Raw genomic sequence first — 16,186 nt, 5'->3', positions numbered from 1 at the left:
AATATTGTTGTTCAGGAATCTGTTGAAAGAGTGTATGAATGACAATTCACAAAATACATAGTGCCTTAGCGATAAAAAACTGCAAAGCACTGAGCTGTGTCATTTATTCAAAGGTAACAGAGTACTCTTCATAGATCATCCTATAACAGCACCCACCCCTTAGGGCTGCCACCTCAGCTCTGAGCTGCTGACACGACTACTGCCAAAGGCAGAGGGGCAGTCAGGCATATACGCTTTTTAAGAGTCTTACATATTAATGTCCCAGTATGGCAGAGTAAACACATGATAATGGACATGCCTGAGAGTTACTTTCAGGGCAGTAAGTCTGCAAAAAGGATTAAAATCATCCAGAAAAATAAAACATTCTTGAAGAGGAAAGGATGAGGCAGCACGTGGAAGAGGACCTGTGACAGAATCCCTACTTATCACCACACAACCATGAATCCCAGATCAGCAGAAGTTAAAAAATGAATTTAAAATATGGTAAGTTAATCTTCATGTTTCTAATTTTTTGAAGTTTCTTAAAACCACTTTTATTTTAGAGGCTACAAACTTCATAGGAGGACTTTAATAATTTTTCAAAAAAACACTCTAGTGTTAAAAACAGTAATACAGTGGGCCTTTATTTTCTGTTTTTCTGCATCATTGAAACATGACCTGTTTGGCTATCCAGGTCTGATTTTCTTTAATTTGATTTTTTTTTTGTAAATAGACCAAAATTTAAATGTTCTTGTCTGTTAAAGTAGATTTTGGTTTAAATCTAGCAAGATTCAATTACATTTATTCAGAAATCTCTTTTGTTTGGATTTTTTTGTCTCTATCTTAAATTCCATAGTCACTTAAAAATGCAAAAGACGTGTTTTAAATTGTATACATGTCTAGTGAGCCAATTAGGTAAGTTTTTATCAACCGCTAAATCATGTATCAAGTTGAGCTGTCAGAGACTTACATAAAACCCCTCAAAATATTGTGAATGAGACTGTCATTTACAGTCTAGACAATATTTAGGCAAAGCAACATCTTTGCTCACATTGTTTTTCAAACATTTGTAAGCCTAGTTGGTCTTTGTACTTCCATTCCAGCAGCAAGTGAAAGTGTCCCAATTACCAAAAAAGTTAAGAAAATCAGGAAATAAGGTTAGAGAACTATGGAAACATCGCTTATAATACACCTAGGACCTTGAACACACTTTGGGTAGCTCCAGTCTTCCCAGTTCTGTGGTACAACACAGTTAAAGGTGAGGATGAAAAGGAAGCGGCAACTTACTACAAAAAGGAAGTAATCCAAATGGGGGGGGAAAGGCACTTTACTAATTTTATGTTTATGTTATTATTAACCTTTTCTAATTTAGCTATGGTACTTCTGTCTGTAAAAGGCCAGAATCAAACAGCCTCGTAACTTAGATTAACGTGATAAACAAATCTACAAGTTTTCCAGTTCTGGAACTGAATTACAGGCAGTGATTTATAAATAGAAAACCAAATATATAAACAATGAGAAAATAAAATACAACATGAATTACAATACAGTACCTTGATTCTTAACAAGAATATTACATGTTTTCATGCTAAATCCGTAGCCATTGAGATGTGAAATGTAATTCCCTGTCTCAAGAACAGCCAAAAAAATATTGCAGTTGATCTTTTCACTCCAGGAGGACATACAAAAAATACAAAATCCTTCATACTTGTTAGGAATGTTAACTTTAGGGAGAGAGATCTTAAAAATAAATGAAAATTAGCAGTAGCAACAGATTGCATTTGGACATTTAGAATGAAGTCTTTTTCAGTTTCACATGTCATGTAACAGGTGTCAGATAAAAAAAAATTACCTAACAAATAAGTATCTGCTGTGCAAAGCCACTGAGCTGCTTACCACAGATGGATTGACTGGTTTTTAATTTAATGCTTTACCATGACTCAAAAGTATGGAAAGAACAGACTTCCATTTAAAAACAGGATTGAGGGTTAGATAGAGGAGGGCTGTGTAACTTCTCTGTCTACATCTCTACTACAAAGAATAAACCATACTAGAGAGTTGTCTCATAAAACCATTTGAGTTGACCTCTGATACTTTGATTCATCTGTTTACTCATAGTAAAAAGTGTACCTCTATAAATGCAGAATGGGATAGCCATTACGTAATAAGGCCAGATGTCACATTTTTCGTAGGTAAGTAAAGGAAGGAAGCAAGTAGTTTTAAGGAGAAATTTCAACAGCAGAACATCATTAACCCAACTAAGCATTTAGATAGTGAATGGGCAAACTACAGACATGGGGGTTTCTTCCAAACACAGTTTGAGCAATATTTGTGGTTTGGGGCGGGCGACTGGAATCACAAATGCAAGAACAAAATCCATTAAGTTTTTGTTTGTTTCCTTTTTTTAAACACAGATTACATGTATTCAAGCTGTTGATAGCCTTTTTGGAAACCAGTTAAGACACACCTAATCTCCACCTGTCACGCTGAAGAGTGGTTGAGACACCATTTCATTCCTTGTGTCCTGCATAAAGTCAATCAGGCTATTCTGATAGATTACAGCACATTGTAAAGACTGGAGCACTGATGCAGCAGAGCTTCAAAGAACTTAATCAGCTGCATCAAGTAGGTTCCCTGGCTGCTGACACTTCTGAATGACAGAGCAGATCTTGGTACTGATGAACCCCTTTTTTCTATAGGCAAGTCCTCAGTTCTTATGAGTATTTAAATTAACAGGGATAAAGCAGCTAGTATTACATGTCTCAAACATACCTTAAACTAAAGGGTAATTAGGGTTTGACTTTAAACATTATGCCAAAAGGCACTGCAATGCACCCACTTATTTTAATAACACTGCAAGAAGTTTTAAAATTACATAACTGCTTGACTTTCAGAGATGCTAAAGCCTAATGCTGAACTAAAAATAAAAATAATGCAACCTAGAAGCAGGTTAAAAAAGGATAATTGCCTATAAAGAAGAATTTAATTAGAAATGTGGCGGAATCTTCACCACCTGTAAACTTTCAAAAGTTTAATGGCCCCCTAAAAAGGAGTGACTTTCTCCCAAATGGCAGGAAGCCTGTAATATAGGTGATTGTAAGAAGCTCAAGGTAATACCTTGAAACAGACCTGGAAGCAATTTTACATTTTGAATCACTTGGCTGCAGCCTTGGTTGGCTCCTTGCCAGTACCACAGGCAATAAAGGGAACCAAGAAAAAGCAGTGATAAAACCAGTCTAGCTGTTTGGAAGGGGAAGCAGAGATCCAGCAGCAGACAGACGGGAGGTATGGTGGCAGCTTGGCAGAAATAATGAAGGACAGAACCGGAGCTTTAAATAAGCAGATCATGGTCAACAATACCGAGCACACAGATTTTTACTGGTACACTGAAACCTCTTATGTCTCCTAAAAACAGGAAAATCAACACACAAGCCCCCCAGCCCCCCCCCCAATCCCAATCAGGCAAACACCTTGCAATTAAGACTACATTTCACTGCATTTCTTGTAGGCCTAAAGATCTATAGGAAGAATTTTCAAAAAACAGATTGTGTACATAACTCCGCCCTCCTATTGGAACACCATCTTAGTATACTTTACTCACACTTAGAACACCGTACAAATACAAAAATGGTTTTAATTGCTTTAAGGGAAAAAAATCTTTTAAATGTATACATTTGTTAGTTATACGTGGTTTATTATTACTTATTAAAACACAAAGATCCAAACCATGACCCATCAACTTAGTTATCACCCTATGAGATAATGTTTTGTACAGTTTTGACTTAATCACATTAAAGTACAGCTACTTATAAAACAATCTAGACAGTAGCTTCTGATTCTTTCAGAAACTTTACTAATGCACTTTCACTACTCACTATCTAGCTTGCTGAAAACTACTTCACAGAAACATAGCCATTCAAACACATTTAGCTCTAATGTTACACTATCATTAGTCCTGTAAATAGTTTTACATTTGACTTAACGCACTTTTGGAGCGGTTGCGCTCCTCACTGCCTTCTATCCCCAAACACTCCCACTTACGCTGCCCTTCTCCTGCACTGGCACAAGCACTCCTGCATAGCCAACTCTGTCAGGGAAGTGGGCAGGGGAAAGAAAAAAAAAAACCCACCCCAAACCAAAACACACCAACAAAACCAAAACACTGTGTTGAAGTTTTCTCCTACGACGTGTCAACAAAAAGTAAGGGCTGACAATAAGCACTAGAAAGTGGAAGAAGAGCAGGATCGTCTCTGTCAAGTTCCACACTGGCTTGTACTGTGGTATTGAACTGGAAATCACAGCATTAATGTACACAGAAAATCTTTCAGTAAATAACAATCTTTTCTCGGGTGAAGTGACAGTCACACTTCGTCCACAGAGGGGCTGTGCCAAAAATAGTCAGGAAAGACACGAATCCAATTCGTTTATCCTCAATTTGCCACTATACAGCATTCTGAGACACCAGCTCTGCTTGACAAAACCATTTAGATGCTGACATGGAGACAAATTCTCTGTATCTTATAAAAATTACTTTAAGTAACTAGATGTAGCTCAGTACTAAACTTACAAGCAATGTAAAACATGAGGAAATGCAAAAGTCAGAGTTCATTAGCTGGCTCTAACCGCATGAAGACATTTTTATTATGCTCATTTATTTGAACAGGCCATTAAAATATAAATCCAGATACAGAGTCTGGGCAAACAAATATTATAGCAACTTTGATGAAACAAAGCTTTTCCAATGAAATGTTAAACGGCAATTCTGCATTAAGTGCAACTGCTTTCTTAATCTTCCTTGAGATTTTAACTTCACATGCCTATTGAAAAAAACACAAGGGGCATTATGTGTCCCACTGGCCCCTCCTGCAGGTCTCTAAAGAGTACTTAACAAAAACACTCATTTATGGTATTACACTCTTGGACTTCCAAGTATCTCAAATTCCACTTCAGGGTATTAGGTCAACTGCTGTTTAAATTATGTGTAAATTAGCTGAATCATGACCCTCCACTGGAAAAATCTGCCTTATAGATCATGTCCTTAGGGAGTCGAATGCTGTAATGACAACTTACCACTGAGCTAATCAAGAATCAGAAAATGAAGTTAAAATTAACTAAAGCAGGGGCACTGAAAAAAAAAAAAAAAAAATCAATAGTGTTATCCAGCTGAACCAGGTCACGCATGCTAGAACTTCCTACCATTTACTACTGCAGTACATTACTGCTGCAGTAAAAATAAATTTTAACCCTCTGCAAAATAACATAGGGAGTTGAAACATTTCTTTTAACTTCACTACAGTGAAATGAGAACACGTTCACCATTTTGGAGTTGTTAGATCCCATCACTGGTCAACATCTGATTCTGATAATGCCAACGATTAATCCTGGCCCTAAAGATTTCTGTGTGCGGGTCTATGCATTTTCCATGTAATTTCTGCTGTAACCTTGCAATGCTACTTTCTTCATTTAGTCAGTAAGTGATGGATGCTAAAAGTACACACACACTTTTAAAAGCCCAAGGATTCAGTGTTCTTAAAATAAAGGACTTTGCACATAAAACCAGCTTTGTCTTTAAATTCCAGAGTTCCAAATACTACATAAGCCTGCTTGCAAATCAGCAAAAGAATTTGTATCTAAGCATCTTAAATCTGTTTCAAGTAAGTCTACATCTACAAAATGATTCCATGTTTTAGACTGATAATGAGTCTTATCAACAATATTTTTCACCAATGGGTCTGGCTTTGCCTCATCCTGTGGCAGGAGAGACCCATTAGGTAGTCTTTTTCAAGTGCAGAGATAAAAGGAGAATCCCATACACACATGGGAGAGATTTTGGGTTGCTGTTGTCAGAAAGACAGAATCTGTCTCTTCCCATTTGTTCCCAGGCTACAACAGCCTTTTGCAAATGGTAAGCTTTGATTTTTTTTAAATTATTATTTCTCTTCACCTCCCCCCCTTTTTTTTTTGTCTAAGCTCCCATCTGCCCCATGAGAAAGATCATTCAACAAGGAACTTCTGCCTAAGTAGAGAAAGGGCTGGTATACCTATTGTTTTATTGTAGAAAGAAAGTCAAGAATGACAGCCCTTCATCCCAGTCATCCAGGAAAGGAGAACCATAGGACCTGTCTGAGATGGAATTGGGGAGTAATAGCATGAAATCATAAAACATACACACTGACTTCCTGAAAATCAGCAGTAACTGAAGTCATCCTTGGTCATCCTACAAGACAATGCCATACCAATAATTCCAAATCCAAGGAACATTTAGTTGAAATACAGTATTTGCATACCACCTATGTTGAGGACATCAAGATACAAAAGGGAGGTCAGAAGGGAACTGGAGACTAGTGATCTGTTTTTGAGAAGTAACAAAATCATGCAAGTACTTTGAAGAGGCTATAATATCATAGCAATAGCCACCTTGGTGCCAGATTAAAGATAACCTTTGGGAAAGCCAGCAGCATCAACAGACTGACTCAGCCTAATCCGACTTTAGCTCTACTCTTTCTCAGAGGTATTTCAAATGGATTTTTGGATTTACAGTCAAATGTGGCGATATGCACTTGCTCTAAAGCACATTGCTGCAGCTGAAATAAGCAAGCCTAGAGAAAGTTTTTGTCAACCCTTAGATTGCTAAACAAATACTTTTGCTTACATAGACATCAAAAGGATAAAAATTTGCTATATAGTTTTAGCTTCCCTTCCCTTCACTAAGCTAAACAAAACATTGTTTTCCAGAGGCTCCTAGTTCTCCACCCACACTTAGAAAACATCCAGCTTTATTTAATGTTTTAATGTTTTTGAGAAGTGTATCACAACCACTTCCACAAATCAACTCTTATCTATAGCATTTTAAGTCCCCAAATTTTGCCTTTTTTCCAATAAATCTGTGGAAACTTCACAGCTGCTGTCTTTCCTTTATCCAGACAAGCCTTTCTCTCTACATTGAAGAGAAGCAAGGAGACTGCAGCTTCAGTGGACTGTAGCAGTGTTTTCAATCTAAGCACTGAGTTATCAGGTGTGGAGAAGGGAGGAACATAGAAAAAAGCAACAACAACAAAAAAAAAAGAGCAAGGAAAAGCCAATTTGTGATAGTCATGCCAACAAGCATTAATCTCTCTCTCAACAACAGGGTTAGTGGAAACACAGTTACTTAGACTGTGAGAGCTTTGGGTCAACAACTTGGTCCCGCCATACACTCAGCAGTTGACTTCATGTCAAGGGTACTGTTTAATAGGGGAAATGGACAGGAACACCTCTCTAACCTCCGAAAAGTCTATAAACTTAGCCTTTTGGATTTGTTACAAGCACTTTAAATGGAAAGGAAACAAAAAAAAATAATTTGAATAATTCATTCCAGTCTTAAAAAAAAACCCTCTACTCAACGAGGAAAAATTAAAATATTTGCATAATCCTCTTCTGTAAAGCAGTTCATAGCAACAATTAAAAACAGCTTACCCTTCTGCATTCAAATTTCTTGCCAAGGTACAGAGCAGACACTAATTCTCTTGTGGAATAGATCACTCATTTGTCAATATTTCTGAACCTTTGTTACTGCTGCTTCAATAGTTTCTCATGTACTAGAATAAAAAGAAACAATGACAGATATTAGTTGTGAACTAGTGTATCATTAAAGCATAGAAATTATTTTCTTATTTTAAGAAATTTAGTGTGAACAGCTTAATGGAAATATATTTCACACAATCTTTTTAATAGAATTCTTCTGGAAAGGTCTAAAACAGACTAAAATGCTGGGAGCAATAGAAATGTATTTTCAAATAGGAATTCCAATTCAAATATTTTCCCCATAATTTCCTTATCCAGAACTGCCCTACGCTGACAAAATAACCATTTAACACACAGAACAGTAGCTTGACCATTTATTAATTTAATTCCTCTAAATACGAGATGCACATTGCATGCAGCATTAGACCAAAATCCTGTTCCTTCAAGGAAAAGTTGATTCGTAGTCTCATAACAAAAATTAAAAAAAAAAAAAAAAAAAAAAGAGAATACTGCACACCCACAGATGCTAGGAAATGTGTCTGTAGAAATGGTACCACATCTTGTTTCAACATAAGGAAGTTCAATCCACTCTCCTGCAGAACCAGGAGCCAAAGAAGTCTGCTCTTGCCCTGCTTCTGGTTTTACCAGAGAGCAGTGTGTGACCTTGTCCCTCCTAAGTAACGACCCTGGCCTTCACTCCTTGATGTTCTCCATTTCAAGATACTTACAGAGCATTTTAAAATACTCTTACCTTCTTTATTGAATGTTTGGGTAAGCCATAGCAATTTAAATCTTGATATTTTTGATGATGCACTCTGAGATGCTTAGTTATACTATTCCATTCAATCCCCTTGGATCTGTTAACTTTCAGGTATCAAGACCTAGAATTTTACCTAATCAGCAAGGGAATATTACTTCCCTGATCCATGAAATGAATAAATGACTCTACATCTTCTATACAGACATTCCTTTCATTGGTCTATCTTCTGCTGCCTTAGTGTAAAAATGAACTTTGCGAGGAATATGAACTCATACTATTTCTTTACCTTCGTTTCTTGTTTCTCTACTTGATTCCTCTTTCACAGTTTTTTTTCACTAGTTCTCAACTGAGTTTCACCTAAATCAATCCAATTAATTATGTTTTCCCTTTTTCTTAAGTCATTAGTCAAGGTGGCAAGTAACATCAGGTGACAGCAGTGCCTCTAGCACCTTATCTGACAACTCCCTCCAATTTGATTTATAATTTTTTTTTTTACATTCAAGAACTGCAAAGCTCTTGCATTCAAGGATTTTAAAATCATTTCTCAATTACAAATTGGAGAAGCACAAATGTCAAAGGCTTTTCAGCTACAGCACAGAGCCCAAAAATAATTACAGCTTGATATTTACTCCACTAAAATGAATAAATAGGTGATACAATTAAAAAAAACCCTGTTCTTTCATCATATAGCTCAACAGGATAGCATCATCCAGTTTCACTGGTGTCCTTTTCTCAACTTACCCTTTCTTGAAGGGCCTTGTTAACACCTACTGAAGCTGCAAAGGGTTACTAAGGTCTGCTACTTGATAGTAACAGCCACAGCTATACCAATTTATCAGAACTAGAAACCTACTCACAAGGTACTCGGGAGAGGTTTACATTGGTTATTACACTGGTATTAGCTCTCTGCAGCCTGTTGGAGATAACATACCTAAATTACCCTAGGCTGCATAAAGTCTGGATTTTTTGCTTCCAAAGAAACAAACACACCTTGCGCTTGTTGCCATTACCTGAGGTACTGAAGATACTAGATGTATCATCTCGGGAAATTTAAAGAAAAATATATAGCAAATACAGGATGTATTCTTCACGGTGAAATTGTAAATTAAGGTACAAAAGTGAAAATAAGTCAACAAAGGAAGTTCTTGATTATGCTGAACATCTAGGGTATTCAGTCTTTTCAGTGATTCAGCTAATTTACAAGGATGGCAACCTTTATCTCCCCCCAAGACTCTAAGCAGCTTTGTTTGAGTCATATACTCTCAATTGTTCCTCATGGCTGAAGTAGCTTTATTGCTAGGTCTCTCCCTGTTATTCAAAATAAAGTTATTTGGGTTTTGGCTTGGTTTGTCTTTTCAACCATACTTGTCTATTTGTTTTCATATATTCTGTTTTCTTTAGCCTGTATGTCCTTATTTCATTCAAGTCAAATTTCAGTAACTGGCTCAGAATCTATTGAAACGGGAATAGATTGTCAGGGTTACTCAGCTGAGGGGCTGTTATTTTCAAGATTACTACAATATTCTGTTATGTTTAAAAGGATTATTTATAAGTATTCCATTCCTTATCAAGCACCTAATTCTTATCACTAGATCACCCTTGTATCTTCATAGAAACACAAGAAGAAACAGCAATAAAACAGATGACAAACTTGATATTGAGTGATTGTCTGAACTATCCTTTTTTATTTTTGTCATATCTAAGACTTTATACCATCACACATGCACTTGATATTTATGCAAGTGAAATTCTGAAGTTTTCACTGTGATCTCGATTCAATAAGAAAGTTAAGCCCATATTAAACTTTAACCTCTGATTGTCTCTACTGAAAGCTAGCTACGTGATCAAATATTACTCAAATCTAGACCTAGATTCTTAACTAAAGTTTATTTTAAGTAAAGGCACTTTTTGTTAATTTTATTTTCCTAGTCAAGAAGCAGAACAGAATCGGAGGCGAAAAGGCTTCAGGACCTTGCACCAGGTGCTTACTTATTCTATTCATGCTACTAGGGACTAAAGTCAGACCTACCAACAAAACTTATTATCTTTGAATACTAATATTCCAAATAATTTCGTCCAGCAAGTTGCTGATCGTATCAGTTATCTATGTACTTCAAAATAATTACCAGTGGTTCGGCAAGTTCATTAACTAAATCCTTTAATACTCAATAGGGTATGTCCTCCAGACATGCTGATTTGTAGTGTTTGTGTATACCATACATTCGTTACGGGCTTTTTATCAACAAATTAGTACAAAAACACCACTACTTTCTCCCTCATTTTTCATATAAACCTCTAGTTAAGAAACAATTAATAAGTCCTCTAAAAAACAACCCTTGACAAAAAAAAAAACAACTTGAAAAAGAAAATCTGAAAATTAATTTTGTTTGCTAGTTTGCCTCTCTGGGTCCAAAAAAGACCCAGAAAGTATGACTAATGATATAGTATACTAGCAGAATAAAAGCCGAGTGCTAATACATTAGAAACATTTTCTAACAGGCTGTATACTGCACCACAACATTATAATTTCACTGCCTCGTTATTCTGCGAAACAAAATGTGTGCCAGTTTTAGTAATTATGCAATACATCAAGCTCACCTATTTCACTTGCTTCTATCATGCCTTTATAGGAATATCAAGATAATAAATGCTGAAGGTCATTTGTGTAAGAGAGTATGGTCTGGAGTTACAACATACAAAGATCTTTTCCCTTGATCTAATGTGAAATGTATCCTGTACCATTTCATCATCATGACAATACTGAACTCAACAAGCAAATGCTATACCCTCACGCTGATGCTCTGTTTCTTAAATTTTTCTTCAAAAAAAAAGTGAAAGGTAGAGAAGTAATTTCAGCTTTTGCAATAATGTATTTTTTTTCCTACTCCAGATCTGTACTATGTTTGATATTCCAGACAGAAGATAAAACCATTAACCTATTCCATATGTAATGACTTTGTGACTCTACTTGAGTCTGTATGGCTGAGCACATTCTATCTCCCTGAAGACAGCAGCTCTAAATCCTCAGCCCCCCTCTGCAAACTCAGGTTTTAAAGACGGCATCCACTTTAACATTTTCCTGTCTACTGACACAGGATCCAACCCAGAAAACAAGTTTGAAACACATATTTAAGTGTCATTCACACCTAGATTGACAGCTCACTCATGAGATTCAAACCCTGCTTAATTAAAAAAAAAAAAATTTAAACACTTTTCCTTGCCTCTCTGTACTTTTTCTTGTAACTATACAGTAACGGTATTCCAACTGTACTTTCCACAGTAAAAGCAGAACAAGGGAAAAGGCCATAGGACACTCTGGAAGGCAACACTCAGTACAGCAGCATTCAAGGCTGCATCAGAAGGAGCAGTGGAATTGGGAATAATTGACCCAATCACTTTACTCTTTTTTGCTTATTTGTGGTTCATCCTACAGTGCCTGAAGCCATTGACATAGCTGTCTGCCAGCAAACTGTTATTCAGAAACTCATTCATATTGCACTGTTCGCAGTCACTGTAACCAATATTTTAATAATTATATTTATGAAGCAGGTCTCAACAGAAAGACTCAGATGTGCAGCAGAAACTTAAGGCAATTCACTGGCTCTATTCAAGGGACAGACATTTCAGAAATCATGCAGAGAGGTTCTGAAACTGGAATTATCAGAGAAAGACATGGAAGTCCCTTTGCTGTGGTCTGTTCTTGTACAGAAGCCAACAATTTGTCTCAGAGTACAGCAGCAGCTCTTCAGTTTTAAGTAGTTAGTAAAACAGTATTTGTAACATTGAGTAGCTCTGCCTCTCCTCATTTACACCTTCTGATTACCTTAATAACAATAAAAACATAAGTGCACTATATATAAAAATTGTAAAGAATTTTGACTTACACATGTCAAAAGCCTTGGCAATCATGCACAGGTCAATGCTACCCACATCATTCCCAACACACGGGAAGGGAATAACATGTAAGAAACTCAGCTATCAGAATACATTCCAAATTATAAAAGTCCCAGTACGTAGTATAAGTTCTTCCTAAATATTCCGTTTGTACTCTACCTTCAAGAGAGGGAAGATGCCTCTTTATAATTATAGCTTAATGGAAGCTACGCCAATTTTAGAAGACACTAAACAGCATTTAGTCAAGGCTATAAAATCTGTGCAAGGTACAGTATGCTTGACATCATCTCAGAGCAAAATGTTCCAAACCATTTAAACTTTGCTTTTTAAAAACTCTTGGATGAATAACCACACTTGTCCTAGTGGACACATACAGCACAATCAGTGCAAACACACTTATCTTGATGATACTATTTTAAAGAAATTTCCAAACCTTAAATCCACATGAAACAAAACAGTTTCCACAGCCCCCAATAGTCTCAACTAAACTCCCCTTTCCAACTTTGGTTACACCCATTCCTGTGGACCTGTCTTCTTCAGTTCATAGATGCATCCCCTATTGTATTCTTACATAATTTCTATGTGATTAATACTCTTTCTTTTACAAAATACTTTACATTCTTCTTATTTTACGTGGTCATGAAAATAATTTTTATAGATATTCTGGTCCAGCAGATGTAAAAAAGAACTGCTATTCTACAGATAGGATTAAAAGTCTCCTATGTCTCAGCACCTTGGTATCTATGTACTTTATATTACAATTGGCTTTACTTACCCATAAACTAATGCTGACAATATGGGGTATTTTTAAATCTTGGCACTGTGGTATAATGTGATATCATCTTGACTAAATCGTAATGCTAACATGTAAAGGCCTAAAGTAAATTCTAAAGTGGGTGATAAAAGAAAGGGAAAGCAAAGCTGAGGTACTCAAAAGAATTAAAGCCACCCTGCAATATAAACGTTACAGTAGTGCCATAAAATAATGGGCTATGGCAGATTAAGGAAGGAAGCAGCTAGAACATGGATTAGGTAACAGCAACTGCATTCATGTTGAAAAGAAAACTCTTGACAAGTCCTATGGTTGTCTAAACAACATATTTCCCATACAGTCTTTAAAAACAGTTGGGGGGGGGGGAGCTTTCAAAACTTTGATGTGGCCATAAGAGCTTTCAAGGAAATAAAAATGAGCAAAATAATTAGTACAAAAATCAAAATCCACTAAACCAAGTTCTTAAGATTAATTCAGGGAGCAGGTTGTTAGGGTACTTCTCAGGGGAGGAGAGCTCTGACTTTTTACAGTTCAAAATCACATTGTCCTTTATACAAGGAAAAGACCAGGGAAAAAAAAATATAAAGGATTAACTGAATTCCCAGATTAGACATAGTAATTTCTCACACTTTAAACGAGAATGTATTTGCAAAGATGAAACTAAAGATGCAGACATTCTTAAGCAGGGAAGAAACATCAAAGTAGAATATAGCTTAATTCTTCTGTATCAGAGAAATTTATCCCAGGGATATTTTGAAGTTCTCTAAGACTAGAGAAATGAGCAATATTTACAACCCTATCACAGGATGCAATAACTATTTTATTCCTATGTTTTAATTTATGCCCAAATAACAGTTAGAATATCTCTGACCAGAGCAAGGAAAATCTCCTTACAATTTCAGAGAAGTCCCAAAATCTGACCGCACCCTAAAGAACCAAAGGCAAACCGAAGAAATGCAATCTGTCTAAAATCCTACTTATCCTACAGCTTCTTGATAGCATGAATTGTTTTAACACATTAACATGGGATGCTTAAAACCAAGTCAGAGCACAACGTCTTTAGGACATTAATATTTGTCTCACCAGGTATTCAAGCAGTGCATCACCACTGACAGGTCAGCAGCTGCAGGACTCGGCAGGGATCATTCCTTCATCCTCCCCTACAGATACTGGGAAGGAGTACAGGGGCATTTTAGCCAGCTAGCACAAGTCACTGGCTAATCTGAATTATTCTGCTCAGCACAGACAAGCCAACTATGACTCACTGACTAGCCTCCACTGCTGTGATGAGGGCTGATCTAACTGCCAGAATGAACAAAATAGTCAACGAACCCATTTTATTTTCGGACAATACATTTCATATTTTGTTTTTATTGATAATGTCATGAATTTGTTTTCCGCTTGTTCTACTATTATTCTCACTAAAAATCAATAATGTAGAAAACACGACAATTTACATGCTGAAGGAGTGCTGGACAACAGAAATTTTCATAAAAACATGAAAGAACGATGAAGCATAAAAAACAGACGGACCAGCGACTTGAGAGTTAAGATACAGTTCTATGCTTATTTCTTATCTGACCATTAAATGTCAGCTAACTGTGCCTCGATTACTGACCTGGAGAATGGAAACAGTATGAGTGCACCAAGCTGAATGAGTACGCAAAGCACTCCTGAAAAAACTAGAAAGAGACTCACAGGAGTTTTCAGCTACTGGTAGCTGGTATTTATTTTGGAGGGCAAATTAAGCAGGGGGGAGCTGACAGAAATTAAAATATGTTTTGCTGTATGATAAGTAAGTACTGTGTATGAATACAAATCTTTTACTACTATACCTCATTTTTTACTTTTAACCTTCTCCAAAATATTTATAAGAAACAATCAAAACAGTTATCAAACAAGAACTCCATACAGTTCTACTGTGAAAACTAATATATAGCTCCCTTACAACAGACAATGCCATCCTGGAGTTCATTATCTGAGAAATGATCACACAAGTTTTTCTTCAATAGCCAGTCTTTACACACATACAAACCCTTTATTCTCATATAAACTGATTTGCAGATATACATACATATATTTGTAAACAAACATAAATGCAAAAGCTTGTCATGATACACTTTAATGCATATTATAAGAGATGCCACAGAAACAAGAAAAATCCACTGACCAGCTAATATTTATATTCTGCTAGAAAAAAGCAGGATGAGAAATCTTTAAATGTCTACGGTGTCCATGAAAAAATCCAAGCCAAAATACTGGACTGTGAGAATATTTTAATTAACATGGAGATTTTAGAAAAGTTTTAGTTCTACACCCACATGCCAGCTCCAAAACACCTACAAGATTAAATAATTTCAAGCAGATCATGACAGTCTCATGAGATCAAAAGAACAGTAATAAATCAGCACACTAACTCACTAAAAAAAATATGCATAAGGCAGTGAATTACTTTTCTTTGTGTCTTTGAGGAATGACTAGAAGGAGCACGTATACACACAAGCACATACAATTTTGTGTGTGTATATACATGCACAGAGCACCAATATACAATTTTTCTGCATTTTATACTTCAGTTACTGATCTTAGTGGTACTGTTCCCAAGAGAGCCTCAAAAGCAGGCAAACCATCTTTCCTTCAGCTGTTTACTCCTTTCCCCTTTAAGTTTGACTGGGGATGAGACAGGGAGAACAATGAAAGGCTCAGAAGCTGTTGTTTCGCAAGCAAGAAGCACAAACTTCTTGATTTAGGAGCTGGGATTCGGAACTCTTCCCTCTGTAAATGTAATTATGGTATTGCTTCTTGCTCAACATGACTCATGCAACACCACTTTGTTTTCTATGGACTCAAACGTGTGAGGAAGCCAAGAGTCAGAGTTCCTTGCTGACAGTAAAAATACCTCTGCCTTCCAGAGCAGCTTTGCCCCCTGAAGTTGTTCTGCGCTGCGCTGAATTTATTCCCACAGGATCCCTCTTCATTGTAAAAAAGGTTTATATTGTAACCCTGTGTAGCGTGGGATTTACCGTTTGGTAAGGATGGTTTTCTCATACCGCTGCTATATCCTGGCAAGTTCAAAGCATTGCTTGCATTACCCAGAAATACTGCCCATGTGCATCCACTGCAGAATTAAATAGAGGCAGAGGAAATCAGCCCAGAATGTATCACACTTACCATGCAGCAAAAAGCAGTCTCTACAGCAAGAAACACCAGTGATGCCTTGAGGACACACCGCGAATGCATCTCTGACTAGGAAATTTTGTGCAAAGATAGGAAAGTCA

General features: G+C 36.6%; 1 protein-coding gene across 5 annotated transcripts in view; it reads right to left on the bottom strand.

Annotated features, from left to right (window-relative positions):
• The window catches only part of GULP1 (GULP PTB domain containing engulfment adaptor 1), a 163,023-nt gene that overhangs the window by 100,797 nt on the left and 46,040 nt on the right, over positions 1–16,186 (bottom strand). For 4 of the 5 annotated variants that reach the window (XM_087732540.1, XM_087732539.1, XM_087732538.1 and 1 more), the window contains one exon: positions 7,435–7,556. The exons of the other annotated variant lie outside the window; for it this stretch is intronic. The gene's annotated coding sequence lies outside the window, so the exon portion shown is untranslated. The remainder of the gene's footprint in view (positions 1–7,434; positions 7,557–16,186) is intronic. 5 annotated transcript variants of the gene reach the window in all.

Source organism: Nipponia nippon, unplaced genomic scaffold, assembly GCF_047370975.1.
Source record: "Nipponia nippon isolate SJK-2023a ecotype South Korea unplaced genomic scaffold, ASM4737097v1 scaffold_5, whole genome shotgun sequence".
Taxonomy (NCBI): Eukaryota; Metazoa; Chordata; class Aves; order Pelecaniformes; family Threskiornithidae; genus Nipponia; species Nipponia nippon.
This window is presented reverse-complemented; position numbering and strand designations above follow the sequence as displayed.